Source organism: Scylla paramamosain, chromosome 11 (genome assembly GCF_035594125.1).
Source record: "Scylla paramamosain isolate STU-SP2022 chromosome 11, ASM3559412v1, whole genome shotgun sequence".
In the NCBI taxonomy this organism is placed as follows: Eukaryota; Metazoa; Arthropoda; class Malacostraca; order Decapoda; family Portunidae; genus Scylla; species Scylla paramamosain.
Genome location: NC_087161.1, coordinates 20,079,684 through 20,088,522, shown reverse-complemented (window position 1 = coordinate 20,088,522; position 8,839 = coordinate 20,079,684). Strand labels below are relative to the sequence as shown.

General features: G+C 40.2%; 1 long non-coding RNA gene across 1 annotated transcript in view; it reads left to right on the top strand.

The window, feature by feature from the left end:
- The window catches only part of LOC135105041 (uncharacterized), a 22,208-nt gene extending 13,882 nt beyond the window's left edge, over positions 1-8,326 (top strand). The window contains exons 2-3 of the long non-coding RNA XR_010270677.1: positions 6,825-6,882; positions 7,854-8,326. This is a non-coding gene — a long non-coding RNA (uncharacterized LOC135105041). The remainder of the gene's footprint in view (positions 1-6,824; positions 6,883-7,853) is intronic.
- The last annotated feature ends 513 nt before the right edge of the window (positions 8,327-8,839 follow it).

The following is an 8,839-nucleotide window of genomic DNA, read 5'->3' as shown; positions in this document are numbered from 1 at the left end:
TTCAGCTTAAGGGAGCGAGGCAGGCAAATGTTATGAGTGAGAGGAGGAGGAGGAGGAGGAGGAGGAGGAGGAGGAGGACGAGGAGAAGGAGGAGGAGGGATAAAGAAGGAAAAGAGCAAGGGACCGAGCAGGAGCAGGAAGAGAGGGAGGAGGAAGTATTAAGGTATAAAGGAAGTAGAAGTCAAGAGGGAGAGGAGAAGGAGGAGGAGCAAAAGAGGAAGAAGCCAAGGAAAGTACGAGGAAGAGCAGGAAGGAAAGGGGGAGGATTTAACGTAAAGAGGAGGAGGAGGAGGAGGAGGAGGAGGAGGAGGAGCAGGAGGAGGAGGACAGAGAAGAGGCCCAGAAGTAGGTGAAAGTCAATGGAGCGCATGAAGGAAAGGCGAATGGGGAGGAAATAGGAAACAAAAACGAGGAGAAGGGGAGACAGGAGAGAACACAGAAGAGAAAGAGGAGAAAGGTACAGAAGACAAGGAAGGGACAGTAAAGGGTAGGGAAGGTGCAGAAAGGAGAAAGGGAAGGTGAATGCAGTGAATGGGTAGAGGAAGAGGAAGAGGAAGAGGAGGAGGAAGGAAGGAGGAAGGGTGAACCGGTGTCTTGCACGAGCAGCTTAGCGTAGCGTGAAGTAGAGACAGGTGATGGTGTTGTGTTAAGGGGGATGAGAGAGAGAGAGAGAGAGAGAGAGAGAGAGAGAGAGAGAGAGAGAGAGAGAGAGAGAGAGAGAGAGAGAGAGAGAGAGAGAGAGAGAGAGAGTTTTATATGGTCAATGGTGAATATTTATGGAGTAATAAAAGTACTGAGAGAGAGAGAGAGAGAGAGAGAGAGAGAGAGAGAGAGAGAGAGAGAGAGAGAGAGAGAGAGAGAGAGAGAGAGAGAGAGAGAGAGACTTATATGATCAATACTGAGTGAAGTAATAAAAGTACTAAAACAAATAAACGAGGGCAATATAAATACTAACAATGAATACAACACATTGACACTTAAAAGCCAAACGAAAACGGACTAAATAAATAAATAAGTAAATAAACCGACAATAAAAAAAAAACAATGAAAATAACAATAAAAAAAATACAATTCACGAACGAATGAACTAAAAAAAAATGCCTTTCAAAACTGTCAACCACACACACACACACACACACACACACACACACACACACACACACACACACACACACACACACACACACACACACAGAATAACAGCAGCACCCAGCAATATATTTTCACTCAGCCTCTCTCTCTACAAACAACGTTACCGATACAAATAAAAACAAACAAAAGAATAACAGACACACACAAAAAAACATCAAGAAAATACAACAAACTTTAAGGAAAATCAAATAGAAATAACAAAATATAAACACCAAATAGAGAAAATGTTATTGCTTCTTTCAAACCATGAGGGACAAATTTGACTCTTATGCTGAAGGGAGTAAGAGCAAATTTAGGATAATGACATCACATGATTTTGCCGGGTCGGGAAGGGAATGCTAATGACGGTGAGGAAAAGGAGGAGGAGGAGGAGGAGGAAGAAGATGAGGAGGATGAGGAGGAAGAGGAAGACAATTTCCTTCAAGAATTCAAGGTCAGAACTTAGGTATTGAGAATGTTACTCCTCTCTCTCTCTCTCTCTCTCTCTCTCTCTCTCTCTCTCTCTCTCTCTCTCTCTCTGAAGAAGCAGGTGTGTGTGTGTGTGTGTGTGTGTGTGTGTGTGTGTGTGTGTGTGTGTGTGTGTGTGTGTGTGTGTGTGTGTGTGTGTGTATGTGTGTGTGTGCACGTTTCTGTTCAACAAGTGTCAATAGTCAGATAGCGGGAACTTTGTGTGTGTGTGTGTGTGTGTGTGTGTGTGTGTGTGTGTGTGTGTGTGTGTGTGTGTGTGTGTGTGTGTGTGTGTATGGGTCGATGTACGCGTGACTCACTGTACGTGTTTTAACTCCTCTGTGTGTATGTACGTACGCACAGGGCAGCTGGAACAATGACTAGAGGAAGAGGAAGAGGCAGGTGTGTGTGTGTGTGTGTGTGTGTGTGTGTGTGTGTGTGTGTGTGTGTGTGTGTGTGTGTGTGTGTGTGTGTGTGTGTGTGTGTGTGTGTGTGCGTGCGCAGTGAGGTGAAGAACAGAGAGAGAGAGAGAGAGAGAGAGAGAGAGAGAGAGAGAGAGAGAGAGCACGGTCCATGCCTCACTTTGTTTACACAGCATCGTGCGTCAGCCAGGCGAGTCTTTGAGCCTCATCAGGAACAAAAGAAAAAAAGGAAGAAGAAAAACTATCGTACAGGGAAAGCTTCGCCGACCATTGCCTTTAACCATCAGAAAAACGAAAAATATCAAGGATCCCAAATATAAGAGTGAGAAAAATAGGAAGGCGAAAAAAAGACAAAAAATTAAAAACACAATAACACTGACAACTTGAGAAATAATGGAATACTTATTTTAGAATAACGATATAATAACAGAGGAAAAAATATATTCGCAAAAGAAAGAGAAGAAAAATGAAATAGTGAATAAATGAGATTAACATCCGAATGAAACGAACAAAAAAAAAAAAAAAAGAAGAGCAAGAAGGAAAGGAAGAAGAAAATCATACGTGTCAAATTACATACCAAATAATAAGACATGAATGAAGATCACGTAATAACAGGAGGAAACGCAGAAACAAGCAAGAAAGAGAAGGAAATAGAAAATCATGAATGAATGGCCATCATACGAGCTGAAGTCAAGGGAATAATAATGAAATACGTTATGTTAATGAAATAATAACACAGGAATTAAAGGCAGAATGCACAGATGAAAATAACAAACATGACAAAGAAACGACACTAATATAAAATTAAGCCAACGGAAATTTTCGGTTACAAAGTCAAATGAAACAAAACTGCGAACACACACAAACACACACACACACACACACACACACACACACACACACACAAAAAAAAAAAAAAAAACACAACCAAATAAAAAGAAAGCGACAAGAATTATGAACGAGTCTCATTAACGTAACTTTTTAAACCAACACCATTTTTCAACAGCAGAATAAGACGAAAATGTAATAGCGAGCACAAACTAAAATTAAGTTATCTAAAACAACACAAAGGCAGTACAATAATGTCAGGGTAAGAAGGCAAGATTACAAGTACCGCAGACAATAAAAAGACTTAATGGCTTGTCTTCACCACCTGCTCATTAAGTAACTGCGTCGTCAGGTAATGAGTTGTAAAGGAGATAATGGAGAAGGTGCGGGGGAGATAAGACGAGAGTAAGGAGAAAAAGAGAAGGAGGAACAGGAAGAGTAAGAGGAGGAGTTTGAGAAAACGAACTGTAGGAAATAATACTGAAAGAAAACCAGAATATAGGAAAATGAGAATAGAAAGAGAAGAAGAAATTAACACAGCTAGGGAAAGGAGAGAAATAAAAAAAAAACGATATGAAGAAAAAGTAGAAATGAAAGAAATAGAAGAATAAGATGAAGAGAAATTAAGAAGAGAGGAGGAAAGGAAATAGTGATGGTGAGAAGGAAAATTGAGGGGGAGAGAGAGAGAGAGATGCCGTCGAGAACAAAGAAAGGGAGACGGAAAGAGGAAAAAAGCGGAGATAAAAAAACAAGAGCAAAGTCAGAATCTCACCTTGATGTGACCTGCAATTACGTAACACTGTAACTGTTTGGGAGTTAACACACACACACACACACACACACAGAGAGAGAGAGAGAGAGAGAGAGAGAGAGAGAGAGAGAGAGAGAGAGAGAGAGAGAGAGAGAGAGAGAGAGAGAGAGAGAGAGAGAGAGAGAGAGAGAGAGAGAGAGAGAGAGAGAGAGACAAAGGAAAGGCATAGGGAGGAATGTAAAGACGATGGACAGAAAGAAAAGTAGGAAGAGAGAAAGGAGGAAAAGATAAATAAATAAAGAAGGAGAGATATGGAGGAGAGATATGGAAGGAAGGAAGAAGAGAGAGGGAGAGAGAGACGGGAGGATGAAGGAGTAAGACGGAGGAAGGCTGATGCAGGAATTACTCTTTCATCACTAAATAAATAAATAGTGGGTAAATTAACAAAACATAAATTACACAAACAAAAACAAGAAAACTAAAAGCTGCCTCGTAAAACATCATAATTACGTATTTATTTATTAATTTATTCATGATGGACTTAAAATGTTGTAGAGTTTCAAAGATAATTGCCTCTTTCTTTTGTACTTAACACAGGAAAGTTGTGGTGTGTGTGTGTGTGTGTGTGTGTGTGTGTGTGTGTGTGTGTGTGTGTGTGTGTGTGTGTGTGTGTGTGTGTGTGTGTGTGTGTGTGTGTGTGTGTGTGTGTGTGTGTGTGTGTGTGTGTGTGTGTTTCAGTTCTTATCTTCGTGCCCTTGGCTTTCAATGGTTCACACACACACACACACACACACACACACACACACAAGGAGCCTTCAACCTTTAGGGAAAACTTATTAAAATTTACTAATAAAGCAAAGTGAAAGAAAGGATAACTTTTCCCACTCAGTTTGGCAAAAAAGAGATACCTGGTCTGGCCAGGAAAATATGTTGAATGAAAAATATTCTAAGAAGGAAAAAGGAAAAATAAGAAAGATGAAAGAAAGGTATCTCTCTCTCTCTCTCTCTCTCTCTCTCTCTCTCTCTCTCTCTCTCTCTCTCTCTCTCTCTCTCTCTCTCTCTCTCCTAGAATAATAATGAGATTATTTCGCTCAACTTGAGATCACATTAGTAAGTCATTTAAGTCAAGTGTGTGTGTGTGTGTGTGTGTGTGTGTGTGTGTGTGTGTGTGTGTGTGTGTGTGTGTGTGTGTGTGTGTGTGTGTGCGCGCGCGGGGCGCGTGGGCGCGTGCCCTAATCATGGAAAGTTATAGGCTGCAGCAGAGAGAGAGAGAGAGAGAGAGAGAGAGAGAGAGAGAGAGAGAGAGAGAGAGAGAGAGAGAGAGAGAGAGAGAGCATAGTAATATCTTGTTCTTTCTCTCTCTCTCTCTCTCTCTCTCTCTCTCTCTCTCTCTCTCTCTCTCTCTCTCTGGACCTTGAGTTTCAACAACATCAAAAGATTTTTCTCTCAACAGGAAACATCTCTCTCTCTCTCTCTCTCTCTCTCTCTCTCTCTCTCTCTCTCTCTCTCTCTCTCTCTCTCTCTCTCTCTCTCTCTCTCTCTCTCTCTCTCTCTTCTTCTTCTTCTTCTTCTTCTTCTTCTTCTTCTTCTTCTTCTTCTTCTTCTTCTCTCCCTTCCTCTTTCGTTCCCTCCTGTCTTCCATTCATTCCTCTCACTCCTTTTCCTATCATTACTCCTATCTTCCTTGTCTTTCATCTCCCTCTGTTCTCTCCTCTCCCCCTCTTTTTCCTCCCTCTCCTTCTTCCTGTCTATTTTTTACCTCTGTCTGCCCAAAACTTTTCCTCCCTATGTCTCATCTTAAGATTTTTCAGCCACATTTCTTACATTCTTTTTCCCATTCTTGTGACATTTATTTTAATCTCCTTTCACATTTTCTTCTTTTCTCCGTCGCTTCCACCTCCGTGCACAGCATCCTCCTTCCTTCCTTCCTATCTCCTTAAGTCTCTCTCTCTCTCTCTCTCTCTCTCTCTCTCTCTCTCTCTCTCTCTCTCTCTCTCTCTCTCTCTCTCTCTCTCTCTCTCTTACTCTCCCTCTCTTACACCCTCTCATTATTTGTTATCTGCTCTCGCAATCTCTTCTCCTCCTCCTCCTCCTCTCCTTCCTCCTCCTTCACCTTGCTCCTCAGCCTTCATTCCTTCACCCCACTCTCTTCCTGAAATAATTTGTTTTCCATCTTCCTTCTCAATCTTTCCCTCCCTCCCTCTCTCCCTCCTCCTTCTCCTCCTCCTCCTCCCAGCAGGACAGTAAATCGAAGGCGGCTGATCCTTACCAGACGTCCTTCTTCTTCCTGCCGATAGATACATGGAAGGATAGATAAAATATATACATAAGAGAGAGAGAGAGAGAGAGAGAGAGAGAGAGAGAGAGAGAGAGAGAGAGAGAGAGAGAGAATAATTATGTAGTATGTTGCATAAAGAGAAAGTGAAAGAAAAGGTTCAAAGAAATTGAGACAGGTGAGGAGGCGTTCACAGGTGAGAGGAAGCAATCAATGGCCTGCATCCTGATAGTATTCACCAGGTATGCTCTCTCTCTCTCTCTCTCTCTCTCTCTCTCTCTCTCTCTCTCTCTCTCTCTGGTAATAGTGATTCTTTGTTTTTTTTCTGTGGAGAAGCGAAAAATTACAAACTTAAAAATCATTTGAAGGAAGATGATGCCTAGTCAAGAAGAAACCTTGAAACATTGACCATTGCTATATTATTTTCATTTATTTATTTTTTCCTCTATTTCTTCTTTCCTCTCGCCTCCTCTTTTTTTCTTTTGTTTTATTTCGTCTTCCTGTGGTCCATAACGTCATCAGATTCGAAGAAGGAACAGAAAGACAGGCACGACGAATGCAATGATGAAATTAGTGGATGGTGGAAAAAGAAAGAAAAAAAATAGTTATTGAAGGAAGAGTTTCAGAAAATGACTCCGCGCTGTTTCAATGTGCTGACGAAATGTTGTAATGGAGAAAAGTTCGGACCGACCGCTCACACACACACACACACACACACACACACACACACATACACACACACAGAGAAAGTTGGTGTGAGAAAGTTTGCATGAAAACTCAATGTGTATACTTGACTTAACCCTTCTCTCTATCTACTCATTACCATTCTCTCTCTCTCTCTCTCTCTCTCTCTCTCTCTCTCTCTCTCTCTCTCTCTCTCTCTCTCTCTCTCTCTCTCTCTCTCTCTGTAAGCGTCATCTTATCTAATCTGTTCTCGTTATCTTTCCAGCTGTCGAGTCTTCATTTGTTCTCACCTTTTATCTCCCATCGCTTTTTCATCTGTTTTCGTAAGTATTTACTTGGCATACCTGTCAATGTTTAATCTATAATCCTCCTTTTTCAATCTATACGCATTCTTATTTTGTTTTCTCCTATATATTACGTACGAGTTTTCTTATTTCTTTTTTTTTTTATATAATGTATCGGTTTTAATTTACTGGCTGTTTCCATTATCTGTATTATCATAGAATGTTTTTATTTCTAACCTGGCCACCCACAGCAACACCTTATCAGAAGTAATGTTTCCTATTTTATCCATCAGATTCTGCTGCTAATGAGGAAAAAATAGATACACATCATTTTCTACTGTTTAGCATAAGTATACTTTTTTTTGGTTATGTTTGACTTTTTAATTAACCCTTACACTGCTACTTGAGACAGCTTTCGTTAACCACTAACCACTCTGAGACATTTATTCTTGCTCTACAGCCGTCTCTAAACGTTATACTGGCTAGATACTGTAAAATCTATTCTTCTAATCCCTTTTTTCTTGTAAACGCTTATAAAGATTTCATACATTGTTTTCGGTTTTGTATTTCAGTCAAGAATTGTTGCATATCGCGCGGAAAGGATTAACCTGGACATCCCCAGCATCAGCTTATCAGATGTAATGGGTCTTACTTTATCTTTCAGTTTCCAGTGCATATCAGAAAAGAGCTCATTAACATCCCTTTCTACTATTTCCCATAAGTAATATTTCTTACTGGTTCATGTTTATTTCTTTAACCTGTCCACCCACAACATCATCTTGTCAGAAGTAATGGTTCTTATCTTATTCAACAGTTTCTATTACTTATCAGGAAAGAGTTCATATACCCTTCATACTGTTCTTATTTATCCATTCCCATTGTTTATTCCACGCAGAAAAGGCTGGGCGAGGGTGAGGCAAAGGTTCGTATCCATCGTATCTATCTCATTCCATTCTTTATCACACATTATGGCTTTACATTTATCTACTGCCGCTGCTCATCTCCCACAGGTACATAAAGGCCGCCTCTTAACAATCACACCTTTAAGCAAGACGGAGGAGCAGCAGCAGCAGAGGCGCCTTAGGTCACAGAGCCCCACGCCTCGGACCAGAAAAAAAAGAGGCAGGAAAAAGGAGCGGAACCAAGACAACCGTAACACAACTGGAGGGGACTGAATAGAAACGAGACAAATTTCAGATAACTTGGAAACAGAGGAAATAAAGGACAAATTCTGAGGGATATATACAGAATTCCAGACATTTTGTAGGGAAATCACACCCAAGACAACCATAACGCAACTTAAAGGAACAGAATAGAAACGAGACAAATTTTAGGTAGCTTGAAAACGCAGGAAATCAAGGAAACGCGACAAATTCAAATGGTTATATACTGAATTCTAGATAACTTCGGCATATCACAACCAAGAAAACCGTAACGCAACTCAAAGGAACCGAAGAGAAACGAGACAAATTTCAGATAACTTAGAAACACAGGAAGTAAAGGATACACGAAAAATTAAGATGTATATATATATATATATATATATATATATATATATATATATATATATATATATATATATATATATATATATATATATATATATTATACAAAACTCTAGATAACTTGGTAAGCATATCACAACAAAGACAATCGTAGCGAGACAGAAATGAACCAAGGCGAAACACGGCAGAATCTAGACAGCCGTGGGTCTCAGGAAACGAAGAGAATGAGAGAAATTCAGAAGGAAACTCATATGATTCAAGACAATTTACGGATACAGGGAAGCGAAAGAAACGTGACAGGTTATGAAGGAAACACGACAAATGGAAAGAAAGTTACACACACAGGAAACTATGAGAAACAGGATAAATTTTAAAGCCTCAAACTCTCTCTCTTTCCTACACACACACACACACACACACACACACACACACACACACACACATAAAACAAAACAAAATTCACGCTCACTCATTTGAAAGCATAAATCGAA